Genomic DNA, 19,033 nt, shown 5'->3' with positions numbered 1-19,033 from the left:
CAGTTCAAAGAGGGAGTGTGCTGGATGTGAGGAGCCCAGAGTGATTTTAACAGCCCTTTTGCTCACTCTGGATAAGTACAGTTCTTGAATAGAAGGGAGAGTTAAACCGATGATTCGCTCAGCAGTCCGGACTACCCTCTGTAGTCTTCTTGGCACCGGTACAGGATGGCTGCCTCCGTGACGTGCTCTGCATATGTTTTTGTCTTTTTGTTAGTTTGTCCTGTCTTTAGTTAAATTCCTGCAATCAGTTTCACCAGCGATGAACTGCTGAACATTCGGCAGAACGCACCACAAGATGTTTTTCCGGATTTCAATTATTCAGACGTTTTACTGAATATTGTTATCGGAGGAGCAGCGGCGCTGATCAAACGCTTCAGGACACGCAGGCGGGGAAAGCGAGCTGGCGCGCTCGTCAGACTCAGGAAGCGCGGATTTCGAACGCCGTTGCCTAGCATCCATCTGGCAAATCTACGCTCTCTACCCAACAAAACGGACGAACTCCTTCTGCTTTCTCAGACAAATAAGGATTTCACACACTCTGCTGCTCTGTGTTTCACGGAAACCTGGCTGAATGACGCCATACCGGACAACACGCTCCATCTGCCGAGCTTTCAGCTGTTTAGAGCGGATCGCGACGCAGAATCAACGGGGAAATCGCGCGGCGGCGGGACATGCTTTTACATCAATGAACGGTGGTGTACAGATGTAACTGTGTTAAAGAAGATGTGCTGTCCTGATCTAGAAATGCAGTTTGTCAACTGCAAGCCGATCTACTCGCCGCGGGAGTTTCACTCGCTCATTCTGGTTAGTGTTTACATCCCTCCGCAAGCGCATGTAAGTCTGGCTTTACAGAAACTCGCTGAGCACACCACAGAGATAGAACAACAACACCCGGACTCTGTTTTAATCATTCTCGGGGACTTTAATAAAGCCAATCTCTCCCGTGAACTGCCAAAATACAGACAGCATGTTACCTGTCCCACCAGAGACAGTAATATATTGGATCACTGTTACACAACAATAAAGGATGCATATCACTCTGTTCCAAGAGCAGCTTTGGGACGTTCTGATCACCTTCTGGTTCATCTTATACCGACCTACAGGCAGAAACTAAAATCAGCTAAACCTGTATTAAGGACTGTAAAAAGATGGACTAATGAAGCAGAGCAGGATTTACAATCTTGTTTTGACCTCACTGATTGGAGTGTTTTTGAAGCTGCTGCCACCGATCTGGACGAACTCACAGAGACCGTAACATCATATATCAGTTTCTGTGAGGATATGTGTATTCCTACCAAGACTCAACTAAATTACAACAATGACAAACCGTGGTTCACTGCAAAACTCAGACAGCTCCGTCAGGCCAAAGAAGATGCTTACAGGAAGGGGGACAATGTCTTGTATAAACAGGCTAAATACACACTGGAAAAGGAGATCAGAGTGGCAAAGAGGAATTATTCTGAAAAAACAAGGACTCAGTTCACTTCGAACGACTCAGCATCAGTGTGGAAAAGTCTAAAGAAGATCACCAATTACAAGACACCACCCCCCAGCACTGTGGAAAATCAACGACTGGCAGACGATCTGAACGAGTTTTACTGCAGGTTTGAAAGAACACCCATCACCTGCCCTGAACACCTCTCCACACAACCGTTCACACCAATAACAACTCCTGCAACCAACCCTGAATGCCTCTCCAAACAACCGTTCACACCATTAACAGCTCCTGCAACCCATCCTGAACACCTCTCCAATCAAGCACTCTCACCATTCACACCTCCTGCATCCCCCCTCTCCCCCACATCTGCAATACAGATCAGCGAGGATGCGGTGCGCCAGGTCTTCCGGAAGCAGAAAAGGAAAAAAGCACCAGGCCCAGATTGTGTTACACCAGCCTGTCTGAAATCCTGTGCTGACCAGCTGGCCCCCATCTTCACAAAGGTCTACAACAGATCGCTGGAGCTGTGCGAAGTCCCTTCATGCTTTAAACGCTCCACCATCATCCCCATCCCAAAGAAATCCATAATTACAGGACTAAATGACTACAGGCCTGTGGCTCTAACGTCTGTAGTCATGAAGTCATTTGAAAAACTGGTGCTGGCCCACCTGAAGGACATCACTGGACCCTTGCTAGATCCTCTTCAGTTTGCCTACAGAGCAAACAGGTCTGTGGACGATGCAGTAAACATTGGACTGCATTATGTTCTGCAACACCTAGACAGACCGGGGACCTATGTGAGGATCCTGTTTGTGGACTTCAGCTCGGCTTTTAATACGATCATGCCAAACCTCCCCCTGCCCAAACTAACTCAGCTCTCCGTGCCCACCTCCGTCTGTCAGTGGATCAACAGCTTCCTGACAGACAGGCAGCAGCTAGTGAGGCTGGGAAAATACACATCCAGCACCCGTACAATCAGCACCGGAGCTCCCCAGGGCTGTGTTCTCTCCCCACTGCTCTTCTCCCTGTACACTAATGACTGCACATCTAAGGACCCCTCTGTCAAGCTCCTGAAGTTTGCAGATGACACCACACTCATCTGCCTCATTCAGGACGGTGACGAGTCTGCTTACAGACAGGAGGTTAAAGAGCTGGCTGTCTGGTGCACTCTCAACAACCTGGAGCTTAACACGCTCAAAACAGTGGAGATGACTGTGGACTTCAGGAGAAACCCCCCTGCACTCCCCGCACTCACCATCATGAACAGCACTGTGACTGCAGTGGAGTCATTCAGGTTCCTGGGCACCACTATCTCTCAGGACCTGAAGTGGGACATTCACATTGACTCCATTGTGAAAAAGGCCCAGCAGAGGTTGTACTTCCTTCGCCAGCTGAGGAAGTTTAACCTGCCACAGGATCTGCTGAAACAGTTCTACTCCACCATCATCGAATCAATCCTCTGCACTTCAGTAACTGTCTGGTTCAGCTCAGCTTCTAAATCGGACCTCAGAAGACTACAGAGGGTAGTCCGGACTGCTGAGCGAATCATCGGTTCAACTCTCCCATCTATTCAAGAACTGTACTTATCCAGAGTGAGCAAAAGGGCTGTTAAAATCACTCTGGGCTCCTCACATCCAGCACACTCCCTCTTTGAACTGTTGCCATCTGGTCGACGCTACAGAGCACTGAGCGCCAGAACGACCAGACACGGGAACAGTTTCTTCCCTCAGGCAATCCATCTTATGAACAGCTGATACACACTGAACACACTACACTTTATATTTATATACACATACACTTAATTTATCTAACACACATACTTAGTATACACTTAAATTTTGCACATAATATACATGTACATACATAACTGCATTTTTGTAATATACCTGCCTACAATTGTCAATTTGTATATTGTCATTCCTTATCTACTTATTTGTATTTTTTGTATTTTTATATTCTTTTATTATGTGTTTTATGTTCTGTCGCTGTCATTCTGTTGTACTGCGGAGCTTCTGTCACGAAAACAAATTCCTCGTATGTGTAAACATACCTGGCAATAAAAGCTCATTCTGATTCTGATTCTGAGGTCAGATTTAGAAGCTGAGCTGAACCAGACAGTTACTGAAGTGCAGAGGATTGATTCGATGATGGTGGAGTAGAACTGTTTCAGCAGATCCTGTGGCAGGTTAAACTTCCTCAGCTGGCGAAGGAAGTACAACCTCTGCTGGGCCTTTTTCACAATGGAGTCAATGTGAATGTCCCACTTCAGGTCCTGAGAGATAGGGGTGCCCAGGAACCTGAATGACTCCACTGCAGTCACAGTGCTGTTCATGATGGTGAGTGGGGGGAGTGCAGGGGGGTTTCTCCTGAAGTCCACAGTCATCTCCACTGTTTTGAGCGTGTTAAGCTCCAGGTTGTTGAGAGTGCACCAGACAGCCAGCTCTTTAACCTCCTGTCTGTAAGCAGACTCGTCACCGTCCTGAAAGAGGCCGATGAGTGTGGTGTCATCTGCAAACTTCAGGAGCTTGACAGAGGGGTCCTTAGATGTGCAATCATTAGTGTACAGGGAGAAGAGCAGTGGGGAGAGAACGCAGCCCTGGGGAGCTCCGGTGCTGATTGTACGGGTGCTGGATGTGTATTTTCCCAGCCTCACTAGCTGCTGCCTGTCTGTCAGGAAGCTGTTGATCCACTGACAGACGGAGGTGGGCACGGAGAGCTGAGTTAGTTTGGGCAGGAGGAGGTTTGGCATGATCGTGTTAAAAGCCGAGCTAAAGTCCACAAACAGGATCTTCACATAGGTCCCTGGTCTGTCTAGGTGTTGCAGAACATAATGCAGTCCAATGTTTACTGCATCGTCCACAGATCTGTTTGCTCTGTAGGCAAACTGAAGAGGATCTAGCAAGGGTCCAGTGATGTCCTTCAGGTGGGCCAGCACCAGTTTTTCAAATGACTTCATGACTACGGATGTTAAAGCCACAGGCCTGTAGTCATTTAGTCCTGTAATTTTGGATTTCTTTGGGATGGGGATGATGGTGGAGCGTTTGAAGCATGAAGGGACTTCGCACAGCTCCAGTGATCTGTTGAAGATCTTTGTGAAGATGGGGGCCAGCTGGTCAGCACAGGATTTCAGACAGGCTGGTGTAACACAATCTGGGCCTGGTGCTTTTTTCCTTTTCTGCTTCCGGAAGACCTGGCGCACCGCATCCTCACTGATCTGTATTGCAGGTGTGGGGGAGAGGGGGGATGCAGGAAGTGTGAATGGTGAGAGTGCTTGATTGGAGAGGTGTTCAGGATGGGTTGCAGGAGTTGTGAGTGGTGTGAACAGTTGTTTGGAGAGGCATTCAGGGTTGGTTGCAGGAGTTGTGAATGGTGAGAGCGGTTGATTGGAGAGGTGATCAGGATGGGTTGCAGGAACTGTGAATGGTGTGAACGGTTGTTTGGAGAGGCATTCAGGGTTGGTTGCAGGAGTTGTGAATGGTGTGAATGGTTGTGTGGGGAGGTGTTCAGGGCAGGTGATGGGTGTTCTTTCAAACCTGCAGTAAAACGCGTTCAGATCGTCTGCCAGTCGTTGATTTTCCACAGTGCTGGGGGGTGGTGTCTTGTAATTGGTGATCTTCTTTAGACTTTTCCACACTGATGCTGAGTCATTTGAAGTGAACTGAGTCCTTATTTTTTCAGAATAATTCCTCTTTGCCACTCTGATCTCCTTTTCCAGTGTGTAAACGTCTGAATAATTGAAATCCGGAAAAACATCTTGTGGTGCGTTCTGCCGAATGTTCAGCAGTTCATCCCTGGTGAAACTGATTGCAGGAATATAACTAAAGACAGGACAAACTAACAAAAAGACAAAAACATATGCAGAGCACGTCACGGAGGCAGCCATCCTGTACCGGCGCCAAAGACACATTGTCAGTAGATCAGCCGCCTAATAAGCATTATAGGCACAAATACAAATGTACTTTTAGAAATTGTTTTTGAAAAATATGGTGTTATTGTTTTGGCAAGTTTAAATTAAAACCTCTAGGAAAACTTGGGTGATATTCCTTTAAAATAACGTTTTAGTAGATCTTTTTTTAAGTATATTTTACTGTGCAATTTCTTACATAATTTTTTTTTTTAAATTTAGACCAAACTTTTATTTTGGTGGGTTGTAGACATTTGTAGTGGTGGGTTGTAGACAGAGTTTCTGTGTTTTTTAATAAACTATTTTTATTATTATTATTATTATTAGCAGAGGTGGGTAGAGTACCCAAAACTGTACTCAAGTAAAAGTAAAAGTACTTCTACAAATATTTACTCAAGTAAAAGTAAAAGTGCTAGTCTTGAATAGTTACTTGAGTAAGAGTAAAAGAGTATCGGATAAAAAATCTACTCAAGTAGTTAGTTACTAGTTACTTTGGGTCAGATATACTGAGCCTATTTTTATTTAGATATATAGATAAAATGTATGTAATGTATGTGTGCGTGTATAAATGTATATATTTCATCAGCCTTTACTCCAATTTATGTAATTTATTATAAAACCCTGTCTGTTTACTTAAGTAACAGATATAGGTGTCATTCCATAACATATTTTTAATACGACTGACTTTATATTAAATGTGAATTTAACATTGAAAGTTAATGTGATATAAATATTACTACTAATCTTTCATTGTTCAGAAAGAGAGCAAATAACATTTACATTATTAAAGATCATTTTCACTGACAGTCTAGATTTCAATCACTCTCAGAAACTCCCATTAAAATCACTGAAACTGTTAACACTGTGAAATCAATATCTTAATTAAAGATTCGTACACACACATCTGCACTTTGTTGTTTCTGACGAGAGAATTCACCAGAAAGAGATATTCAGTCAGTGAGCGAGTAAAGGAAGCACCAGCATTTTAGTGATGACTCATCGGAACACCTCTGATTGGCCAATGCTTTAATAAGCTCAAAAGAATCATGTGTGATTTGTTATAATGCGCAGCGTTGTATAAACGCATCTATCTCTGGCTCAGCGCCAGCAAGCGAACACAGATCTGAATTTAGCAGCTGATGATATGACTTGCTGAACGTACTCGGACCGGTGTGATTGTATTAAAATTAATAAAATCTTAATCAGATATTTTTTGTCTTTTGGAAGCTGCATTCAACTTGACTCCCCTCTGTTATAAGCCACACACGTACAACAAACTAATGTCACAGTGGTATCGTGTACTGTAATCGAATGTAGCCCAAGTTATTACCTGTTAAACAGTAGACAGCACACGCGGTGTTCATCTAATAAGGATCTCCATCGCTAGCAAATAATAGCCTTTGCAGATTTGCTTTCAATTCAGTGCAGTTCCAGCCACGTTTTCAACGCTGCTGATGTTAAACGTTACAACTCCGAGTGAACCACTTCAGACGCTCAGCGCGTGCGGCAGGGAACTGAACGACTCATTCAAACTGATTCATGAACCAATTCACTCGTTTGCCAATTGGTTTGATCAAGCCTATGAACAGAATTGACTCAAAAGAATGAATCATTCACGAATGGATGATTCAGATTTACATGACGACATTACATGTCGTTAGATGATACAGATTTTCCCCCCAAAATTTACTCAAGTAAGAGTATAAAGTACCCATCTTTAAATATACTCCGAAAAGTATTAGTTACCCCAAAAAATTACTCAAGTAAATGTAACGAAGTAAATGTAACTCGTTACTACCCACCTCTGATTATTAGCTATTAGGCCTACTTGAAGTATAGCATACTCTACTGTGCAATAGTACTATTTACATTTAATCATTTAGCAGACGCTTTTATCCAAAGCGACTTACAAATGAGAACAATAGAAGCAGTCAGGTCAACAAGAGAACAACAACAGTAGGCTATACAAGTGCCATGACAAGTCTCAGTTAGTCTAGTACAGAACGCATAGCCAGGTTTTTTTTTTTTTTTTAATAAATGAAAAGACAAGAAAAGATGGAAAAGTGCTAGTATTAGTTGGCTAAGTGCTGGCGAAAAACATGAGTCTTTAGATGTTTCTTGAAAATGAGTAAAGATTCAGCTGGACGAATTGAGATTGGGAGGTCATTCCACCAGCTTGGTACAGTCCAGGAAAAGGTCCGTGAGAGTGATTTTGAACTTCTTTGGGAGTACTATATTTCTGTTTAAATTTCTTCAAGTTATACCAAAATTCTATTTTGACAGGTTGTCGTAAAGACATTGCCGTTTCTGTCTGTGTATACGATACGAATGAATGACGATAGTTTTATCAAATGAAATGGTGAAATCCGCGCTGGCGTTCACATGTGTAGCCTACATCAGAAGAGTGAAGAGCTGAAAACAACACGCGTGCTTGTGTGTGTTTGTGTGTGTAGTAGAGCCAGTATGGGGGGGGGGGGGGGGGGGGGTGAGGTAACCCCCCCAATATTCAAATCCATCAGTTACAACCCCCCCAATATTTCAACTTGAAAATCACAGTAGATCAAATGAAAAATATAATATGAAAAAATAGAATGCATTTATTTTGTAAAAATTATTTTGTTCCTAATCAAATATGAGTATGTCATAATAAATCAGACAAAAAATTCTCCCCCTCCAAAAAATACTCCCCGCCAAAAATGAAGAGAAGCGCTGCACAGCGGACTATATTTAACTGCTGGTCAGAGAGGGATGCAAAAAAAATAAAGCATGTACTGAGAATGAGGTATGAGAATATTGTGTAATAGTTAGTACACACCACATATATTTTTATCTAGCTAATCCTTTGCAATGTATTTAGCTATAACTATCAGTATAACAAGTTACCAAAGCAGCTGTTTTGCTAGTATATTTTTCAATAGTGTCTGTAATTATCAACGACAAAAGTATTCACATCGGTGTTTGTTTTCTTACTAAATTAATCTGACTTTTGAACGAATTGGATGAATTAACGATTTAAGTGGCTAACTCATTAAAACAGTGAAACACTTCCGCCTACTGGCGGTTTCAATACTTAATTTCTTTCTTTTGATAATCTCTACTATGTTAGAATTTTATGAATGATGATTATACACAAATTTCATAACGTTATGAGGTGTATAATCTCTTAACATGTTTTTATAACAGATTCGAGGTAAATATAGCTGCAGGGTAGAAAAGAGGAAGCAGAGGGAGAGGAGGAGCAGGTGATCAGGTGAAGAAGATGCCATTCAATCAATAAAATAAAATAGGAAACAGTATAGAAAAACAGCAGCTTTTTAAAGTTAGAGTATACATTAATGCCTTTAATGTTTTAAAGATGTGTTTCCCTTTAAAAAAATTTAAATGCATTAAGGTGGAATGTAAAAATCTTAAAATAAATGTCTAAATGTTGTCTCTTTCATATTTGTATATGTTGAATTTGTAATCAGTTAAAGCATGTGGCCAGATAGATAGATAGATAGATAGATAGATAGATAGATAGATAGATAGATAGATAGATAGATAGATAGATAGATAGATAGATAGATAGATAGATAGATACAACCCGAATTCCGGAAAAGTTGGGACGTTTTTTAAATTTTAATAAAATGAAAACTAAAGGAATTTCAAATCACATGACCCAATATTTTATTCACAATAGAACATAGATAATGTAGCAAATGTTTAAACTGAGAAATTTTACACTTTTATCCACTTAATTAGCTCATTTAAAATTTAATGCCTGCTACAGGTCTCAAAAAAGTTGGCACGGGGGCAACAAATGGCTAAAAAAGCAAGCAGTTTTGAAAAGATTCAGCTGGGAGAACATCTAGTGATTAATTAAGTTAATTGATATCAGGTCTGTAACATGATTAGCTATAAAAGCTTTGTCTTAGAGAAGCAGAGTCTCTCAGAAGTAAAAATGGGCAGAGGCTCTCCAATCTGTGAAAGACTGCGTGAAAATTTTTTGGAAAACTTTAAAAACAATGTTCCTCAACGTCAAATTGCAAAGGCTTTGCAAATCTCATCATCTACAGTGCATAACATCATCAAAAGATTCAGAGAAACTGGAGAAATCTCTGTGCGTAAGGGACAAGGCCGGAGACCTTTATTGGATGCCCGTGGTCTTCGGGCTCTCAGACGACACTGCATCACTCATCGGCATGATTGTGTCAATGACATTACTAAATGGGCCCAGGAATACTTTCAGAAACCACTGTCGGTAAACACAATCCGCCGTGCCATCAGCAGATGCCAACTAAAGCTCTATCATGCAAAAAGGAATCCATATGTGAACATGGTCCAGAAGCTCCGTCGTGTCCTGTGGGCCAAGGCTCATTTAAAATGGACTATTTCAAAGTGGAATAGTGTTTTATGGTCAGACGAGTCCAAATTTGACATTCTTGTTGGAAATCACGGACGCCGTGTCCTCCGGGCTAAAGAGGAGGGAGACCTTCCAGCATGTTATCAGCGTTCAGTTCAAAAGCCAGCATCTCTGATGGTATGGGGGTGCATAAGTGCATACGGTATAGGCAGCTTGCATGTTTTGGAAGGCTCTGTGAATGCTGAAAGGTATATAAAGGTTTTAGAGCAACATATGCTTCCCTCCAAACAACGTCTATTTCAGGGAAGGCCTTGTTTATTTCAGCAGGACAATGCAAAACCACATACTGCAGCTATAACAACAGCATGGCTTCGTCGTAGAAGAGTCCGGGTGCTAACCTGGCCTGCCTGCAGTCCAGATCTTTCACCTATAGAGAACATTTGGCGCATCATTAAACGAAAAATACGTCAAAGACGACCACGAACTCTTCAGCAGCTGGAAATCTATATAAGGCAAGAATGGGACCAAATTCCAACAGCAAAACTCCAGCAACTCATAGTCTCAATGCCCAGACGTCTTCAAACTGTTTTGAAACGAAAAGGAGATGCTACACCATGGTAAACATGCCCCGTCCCAACTATTTTGAGACCTGTAGCAGAAATCAAAATTGAAATGAGCTCATTTTGTGCATAAAATTGTAAACTTTCTCAGTTTAAACATTTGCTATGTTATCTATGTTTTATTGTGAATAAAATATTGGCTCATGTGATTTGAAAGTCTTTTAGTTTTCATTTTATTAAAATTTAAAAAACGTCCCAACTTTTCCGGAATTCGGGTTGTAGATAGGAAGAAATAAATTATCCAATAACAATACACATAAATGTTTTTTTTTTTTTTTAAAATAACGGGCAGCATACAACGTTCAACCCCCCCAATGTTCAAACCAAATCTACGCCCTTGAGTAGAGCACACATTGAGCGTTCACTCCCAGAGACGTGTATAACAAAAATTGTTACAGTCTCTTTGACCTTTAATATTCACAGATAATAGTCCATATCGAGATTTGATTAAATGTACAGGCTAGTGGTGGAAATTATGATTCTTTCAAGAGATTCGTTCATTTTCAGTTCGTTCACCAAAATGATTCGTTCAGAATCGTTCACTGATTCGTTCAGTGATCATTTCTTCGTATTACACGAAATATGCCAGCAGGTGGCAAAAAAGAGTGTGTTATGACTTAAGTCAACGAACGTATTCACTTGTTACAAAAACGGATCTGGTATTATTAAAATGTGTGCATAATCGCATTCAATATATAAAGTCTAATTAAGTTGTTCAGATGAACAAAGCACAAGGTTTTCTTGCCTAATTAGCATTTTAATTGTTTGGGCAGACAGTTTGTATATTATATATTCACATTCATAAATAACTGCGCTTTGCATTTTGCGAGATTGACATGCTAAATGTCAGACTGACCCGGTTTACTCTCATTCATTTCGTTCACGAACGAGATAAGCTATGTACCAGTTCATTTCATTCACGATTGACATGTATCCGTTCATTCAACTCGTTCACGAACGACATATGTGCCAGTTCAGTCATTTCATTCACGAACGAGAAGATCTCTCGAACTCGTTCAGTGAAGGCCGTATTAGTTCACTGCATTCAACAAATCACATGCTCTGTCACATCTCATACTCAAAGGCTATTGGCTCGAGGTTGAGTAACTCTTTGACAGGATCAAACACTTCACAGAGCTACCCGGTTCACCGAACTGCGCATGCGCTGCTAATAGCGCCACGCTGCTGTGGAGGGAGGAACTTCAGTGAACGAGAAATATGAGTCAGTGGATTGCGTGAACGAGAACGATTCGTTCACGAACGACAGGTAGTATAGGCCTACTTTTTATTTATTCATTCAAAAATGGCCGAATTCCGTGACGTTCTGCTTTATACAGCAAGTTCCATTTGAGACTGAATTACGCGATTCAATCCTTGTCGCTTTTCAAACACAGACGGGTGAATTTATGAATGAAGGTATGTAAGTTCTGACACAACGAAGTTGTTACGTATCCTTGCGCTTTTTAAAAGTGGGTAACGTATCACGTAGTAAACTACACAACTATGCTAGCACTGTGCTTTCATTATAGCTTCATTGCTTGTTAGATAGATAATCCATTTTTACCTCCTCGTGACTCCTGGTTCCCTCGCGTCTTGCGCGCTCAGAATGTTTTCCAAACAAATCAGTCTCTTGCCGCTCTGTCCTCTCGTGCATTCACTGCAGTCGGACATTGGAGATTCGTGCTCATAAATTTTCAAATTAACCATTACTTATAATTCGTTCCTGCAAACTGGGGTGGCAGCAAAGGTGGCAAGGCTTTCTTTCAGGGTGGCATTTGTCACCCCATGCCACCCCGGTAGATCCGCCCCTGACTGACCCCCATGTCGTTTCAAACTCGTAAAAGCTCGGTTCGTCTTTGTAACACAATTTAAGATATTTTGGATGAAAACCTGGAGGCTTGTGACTGTCCCATAGACTACAAAGTAAGTTACATTGTCAAGGTCCAGAAAAGTCCATGCCATCAGCATCGTTGTGGTGCGGCTGACACAGAAGGGCATAGGCAGTTTGAGTGATGTGGAGAGACACAGAGAAGACTGTTGACAAAGGAATTGTTGAATAAAGTCGTTATTTTTTTTTTATTTGCAAACAAAAAGTATTCTCGTCACTTCATAATGTTACGGTTGAACTACCGATGATGGACTATTCTGACGATGATCTGATCTCAAGCCTCCCGGTTTTCATCCAAAATATTTTAAATTGTGTTCCGAAGACGAACAAAGCTTTTATGAGTTTGGAACGACATGGGGGTAAGTGATTAATGACAGAATTGTCATTTTTGGGTGGAATATCCCTTTAATGCTTGAGATCTGAAATTATTTTTGTGAAGAACTCTAACCTACACACCCGGGAATAATTTTTGAAAGATTGGCTGCTGATATTTGGGAGTTTTTCCAGATGAAAGTTAATGGAAGCAGATTCTCTTTGACCAGGTTTATAAACACATCTAGAGAGGATCTTTCCTTAACATGAGCGTCTGCTTTCCAAGGGAGTCAACTCCCATCAGTTTCATCAAATAAACACAAGCTTCTTATGTAACTTTTTTTTGTTTTCCAATTCTAAAGAATAATTGTATAACAATATTTTATTTTACACTATAGTACCACTCTATAGTGTATAGACAGTGACACGATTATTTATATTGCTTTAGTGATAATGGACCGGCTTTTTACTGAATCCCATGAAACTGCATACATTTTTTGGATATTGTTCCACAGAGCCTTCTGGTGCACAGTCTGGTAAGGAAGTTAGTTATGATTAGACAGACACACTGGACTTTGTGTGCAGCTCCACCTCCAGGTTTAATAGGCCCCATGGTGCTACAAGTGTTAAATCTAAGCCCAGTGGTGCAACTTTCCTTCTGGGCATTGTGGGTTTTATAGTGCCTGTTCCACCTCTGGGCTCTGTAGGCCTCATGGTGTAGTTCTACTTCTGGGTTCAGTGGGTCCTGTGGTGCAGCTCTGCCTTGGGTTCAATGAGTCCTGATGTACAGCTCCACCTCTGGGTCTTATTGTGCAGCTCCACCTCCGGGCTCATTGAGCCATGAACAATTTAAAATGTAGGGTAAGTTTTTCCATGAAAAACGACCCACATTTCCGTCTGTTCTGCACACAGTTAGTTTATGGCTTCAGAAGATTATGGTACCCAAGTTCATTTTTGTACAGTTTGACATCGGTGGTCTCTATGAAATCTTGTTGTATGGCAAAGAACTGCATACATGTTAAGAATCTTAAAAGAAAAGATCAGTGTCGCTCTACAAGTATTAGAAAAATATTTTTCTTTCTTTCTTTCTTTCCATTTGTAAAAATATTGAAGACATTTTTTAAGTTACTGTGAGTAGAAATCATCTGCATTTATGTTGCTCGTTGAATGTCAGAGGTGTAGTTCATGTGGCTGGTCACTAGGTGGCAGCGCTATTTCATCTGTGGTCGACAGAACGTCATGCTTGCTTGAGTACAAACAAGTCAAAATATCGCCGTAAAATAAATCGTCTGTAAACATCTGGAAGCCGAAGATCTGAAGGAGCATGTGCAGGTCTTTTCAGAGTTTCATTTCCTTTTGAACGGCTCTGTTCTGGTTGTATTTGTGCATGTGGTTTTTTAAAAAAAAAAAATCTTAACACAACATAGGCCTAAGCAGATAATAAATTGAGATGACACAGCAAGTGATTTTATCCAAAGGATGAGGGGAGACAGTTTGTCTGAAAGAAATACACGACAATTGGGGAGCAGCATTTATGATTAGGCTATGTTTATGTGTCTCTCCCTTTTTTTTCTTTTTGAAACGAAAGCTTCTAAGATTATACTGTGTGTGTGTGTGTGTGTGTGTGTGTGTGTGTGTGTGTGTGTGTGAAAGATGATAAGTCGTAAACATTGCAGCTTTCATTCTCTCTCATAACTGGGCTTGATTACATGAGCCAACTGAGAGAAAAAACATCCTCTGATTGCTGCTGCCTTCAATCATAAATAGGAAAGACAGTCTAGATCTTGTATTGAAATGGATATGTTACTCAGCTAAACACCACTGTATTCAGATTACGTTAAATGGCCTTTACAGCGTTCTTCTCTATCAAATCACTGAAAATCATAGCTGAAAGTGGCACCGGTGGCCTCAAAATATATAGAGTTGATTCATCATAGTCTCGGTTTCAGTGTCTGTCTGTCTGAATATCTCTTCTAAAAATAATCCTTGTTTGTCTGACATTTGCAGTGATGTTGACCTTTCATCTCACCACACTCCTCTCTCAGACTACCCTCCTCTCTTCCATTTTCAGGAAAACCATCCAATCTCATCTTCATCATCCGCATTTTTGGCCCTATTCTTCGCTTCACAAATATATACGCAAAAACACACATACTTGGACTGAACTTATGTTTTTGCCATCCGTTGGCATATTTTTTGAGGTTGAGATGAAAAGGTTTGTTTTATTATAATTTTTTATTATATATTTTTTTGAATTTGCCATATGTGGGTTACAAAAAAGATATCAACAAGATGATTAAATGTCAAAGAAATGTAATTGATTCAATTTATTCTGAATAAATTTGAAAAAAAAAGTAAGATTATTAAGAAGGATGATTGTATGAAACTTCTGAACAGTTTGTGAAGGCCCTTTAGATCATATTTCTCATCGCCTCTCATGTTATTAAGATCACATTCCATCTCTCAGTCCTTCTGTTCACCTTTACCTCTCTCTATCTGTCTCATACTCAGATGTAATGATTAGTCATTCATGTTAAGTCTATTAGAAGTCCATGTGTTATACACCAATACAGCTTATGTTCCTTTATATACTGTAGGATCATTGTTGACTCCACAAAAAAAAAAAAAAAGCACAGCATCTTCATCTCTGTAACCTTCACCTAAAGGGAATGAAATTTTACAGCTTCTTTGCAGCTCACACTGTTAAGAAGATCAACAGTACAGACGGAGAATGCTTGTTTGAACTTACTATACATTTACGTGTTATAACATTTTATGAGTAAATTCTAATAATATTTATCTGATTTAATATAACAACATGCTTTAACTAGTCAATATATACGTGTTTTTCCTTGTTTCAGAGTGTTTTCAAAGGCTCTCTGGTTTTTGCCTAGTAATCAAGGATTTGAGCTGGAAACACAGAGGTCAAAGTTTGACCCCAGGTATGGATGACACCATTATTCAACTCAGTTAACCCAGCGTTGCTCCTGAGCCTGCCTGACAATTGAGGTATTATAAGGCACTTTAGACAGAAAGCAGCTATTAAATGAAAAGTAGTCAACTCCTCTTTTCAATCTTCTTGTCAGTTTTTGTCTTCTTCAGAACTTAATTTTAGCTCCGATCTCACTGCAATTGATTTCGTTGTCTACCCAGTAGAGTATCTTCTGTTGGCCATATTCTATTCTCCTTCCCTTTGATCATATTATACCCATTTGAGAGAATGAAATGTGAGTCACTGCTGACACTGCAGATCAATCCTCCTGAAATACAATGAAGGAGAGATACTAAAAATGGATGATGGAAGCTGCATCTCCGTGTGTGTTTTTGTGAATCGTGAAAATAATATAGCATAATCTTTGCAGTATGAGAAGCCATAAATAAATAACACCAGAGCAGAACTTTGTGTTTATTTAGGACTTGTTCTAAACTGTACAACGCACATTGTATCAATCTGTTCCACAATGGTCAATATTAGAGATTTTTATTTATTTATTTACATTGTTGGATATTTCATTGCACATACTCATTAAACTCTTAAAACTTAAAACACTAATAATTTAACTCAAGCAAATTAGATTTTTAGCTCTTCTCAGTATGAAAACAGTATAGACAGAATAAAGTCTGTATTTTAATGGTTATGGGCAATAACATACTGGCTTACTGTTTTGACCAGAAGAAGCCCTCTCTCTGCGAGTTTGAGGTTAAAGGCCATTCCCTTTTGCCTACCCTATGAAATTTTTTCAGACTGTGATAAAACCTACTGAATTTCAGAAGCTGTGGGTTACCTTGCATTTTATTTCTTGCTTTCGAGGACATTGTTATTAATGTTGAAACAGTGACCCAGCAGCTAATTCTGTACCTTACAGTGTGCCAGATTTATGACAAGGGTCTCCATGACTGTATAATTCATTTTTATTATATAGAGTTTTTGGGATAGTTGAAATCAGGACAGTGCCACTGGTACCGGAAACATCAGTTCAGAGTGGATAAAGCTTCATAATCCATGACAAATGGAGGAGGGCAGACCAAGAAGACCTTACTGGCCTCAGTTGTCCATTCAAAACACCTGTAAAACCCCCTCTTTGTTGAAGTGCAGTGAAAGATGCACACATTCTCATTCTTCTGCTTTGATTTCCAAGAATGAGTTCCAGAAGAAGAGATGTTGCCTCGAGGATTTTGGGCCTCAGCAGTCTATAGGCCATGGAAATGGAAAACGTCTGTTTGCAGTGACCAGAGGATTTCGCTTATGAGATTGATGCACCTTGAAATTCTCTGTCAGTCTTGTCATGAACATATGCATTAGTGTGCATCCTGGTTTTTCTTCTTCTTTTTTTTTGTGCTCACACGACAGCTTTCTTCTGTCTGGATCTGTTTTTAACATGCCAGTTTTACTTTTATGCATTTGCCAGATCCTCTTATCCAAATAGACTTAAATTGCATTCAAGGTCCACAAGTTATCAGTTCATGCGTTCCCTGGAAATTGAACCAATGTTCTGAAGCAGCGTGCTTTATTGTTTGAACTACAGGAAAGGCAAGCTGGAATTGAAAAGCTTCACCGGCTTCATACTTTGTGGTTCTTGCTTTCCAATTGCAAATTAAGGTGAGACATTCAACATTGAGATCCATTGAGATGAGAGCAGTGAATCACTGTGAAAGAATTATGGCTTTCTGCTCAGTAGGCTGCCTAAAAAGAACAAAGGTCTCTCTGAGTTCACACACTTTCTCAGACAATTGGCCCATAAGCCAGTGCACATTGTTATGCAGCATAAGGTTATAATGTTTTGCATTTCCTAAAACGAGACTGAAGAGAAGTTGATAAGTGATGTTATAGGCTGGAAATTTTATGAACCATGTCACGGTATCCATGGTGTCTTTTATTTTCTAGCTCATTTTGGCACACTACACTGATTTATCAATAATGCAGTGAAATGCTATTAGCACTGGGAGTGCAGCAGTTAGTCTGCTTAACAGACCCTTGTGTTGTCCACCCACAGAGCTCCATCAATAACAGTCATGCCTTTTCCAAGGCTAAGTTATTTATTTAATTTATCTTTTAAATTCTCACATGTCATACAAACCTCCATAAGAATTTACTTCTATAGAACACGAAGATGTTTTGCAAAATGTACAAGCTGCTTTTTTCCAGTGGAGTAAACTGTGACCAGTGGCAATCAAGCTACAAAAAACACAATAAATGCAGTCAATAAGACTTCTTTTTGTAGTCTTATAAATTCATACTATATCTTTGGAAACTCGACTCAAATCTGAAGTTATTGTTTCCCAAAAATGTTATTCTCCGCCATAGTTCTGAAATTGTATATCAGAATCAGAATGAGCTTTATTGCCAGGTATGTTCACACATACTAGGAATTAGTTTTCGTGACAGAAGCTCCGCAGTGCAACATAATGACAGAGACAGAACAAAAACACAAAATGGAATAAAAAAAAAAAATACAAATAGGTAGGTAAGGAACGAAAATATACAAATTGACAATGTATGGCAGGTATATTACAATGAGCATTATTTATGTACAGGTATATTATGTGCAAAAAGAATTAAGTGTACGCTAAGTATGGTGTTAGATAAATAAGTGTATGTGTATATATAAATATAAAGTGTAGTGTGTTCCACAGTTTTTATCAATTGTTCATTAGATGGAGTGCCTGAGGGAAAAAACTGTTCCTGTGTCTGGTCGTTCTGGTGCTCAGTGCTCTGTAGCGTCGACCAGATGGCAACAGTTCAAAGAGGGAGTGTGCTGGATGTGAGGAGTCCAGAGTGATTTTAACAGTCCTTTTTGCTCACTCTGGATAAGTACAGTTCTTGAATAGAAGGGAGGGTTGTACCGATGATTCTCTCAGCAGTCCGGACTACCCTCTGTAGTCTTCTGAGGTCCGATTTAGAAGCTGAGCTGAACCAGACAGTTACTGAAGTGCAGAGGATGGATTCGATGATGGTGGAGTAGAACTGTTTCAGCAGATCCTGTGGCAGGTTAAACTTCCTCAGCTGGCGAAGGAAGTACAACCTCAGCTGGGCCTTTTTCACAATGGAGTCAATGTGAATGTCCCACTTCAGGTCCTGAGAGATAGTGGTGCCCAGGAAAACCGTATCACCGTTGAAAGGAAGAATTTTTTTGTAAATAATACTTTATTCAGCAAGGATGCATTGATCAGAAATGTTCCTTAAGCACTGTATCCACATATTGGAATGTTTTCTGAACGATCAATGTGGATCATCATCATCACACTGCAGACTGAAGTAAGGGCTGCATGCTGAAAATTCAGCTTTGCCATCAATAATAATATTTTAAAATGGAAATGAATTACTGTATGTGTGTGTACTGTATGTGTTTGAGTGTGTCCCATGGCTTCGTGTTTATTCGAAAGTGCGTTCAGTAACTAAAAAAGTGATATCAAACTGTAATGCATTCAACAAACCTAAAACTACTACTACTACTACTATTTACTACTATACTATAGCTGTTTTGGTCGATATTTTGTGGTCAACATAACCAGCAGTTTGACATTGTCC

At 40.2% G+C, this 19,033-nt stretch overlaps 1 long non-coding RNA gene across 1 annotated transcript; it reads left to right on the top strand.

Moving 5' to 3' along the window:
- The first annotated feature begins 13,700 nt into the window (after positions 1-13,700).
- Positions 13,701-17,821, top strand: LOC132130638 (uncharacterized). The gene is made up of 4 exons (XR_009428748.1): positions 13,701-13,836; positions 14,576-14,719; positions 15,366-15,513; positions 16,644-17,821. It is a non-coding gene; the product is annotated as an uncharacterized LOC132130638 (long non-coding RNA).
- The last annotated feature ends 1,212 nt before the right edge of the window (positions 17,822-19,033 follow it).

Source organism: Carassius carassius, chromosome 4, assembly GCF_963082965.1.
Source record: "Carassius carassius chromosome 4, fCarCar2.1, whole genome shotgun sequence".
Taxonomy (NCBI): domain Eukaryota; kingdom Metazoa; phylum Chordata; class Actinopteri; order Cypriniformes; family Cyprinidae; genus Carassius; species Carassius carassius.
Note: the sequence above shows the minus strand (reverse complement) of the source record. Positions and strands in the feature narration are given on the sequence as shown.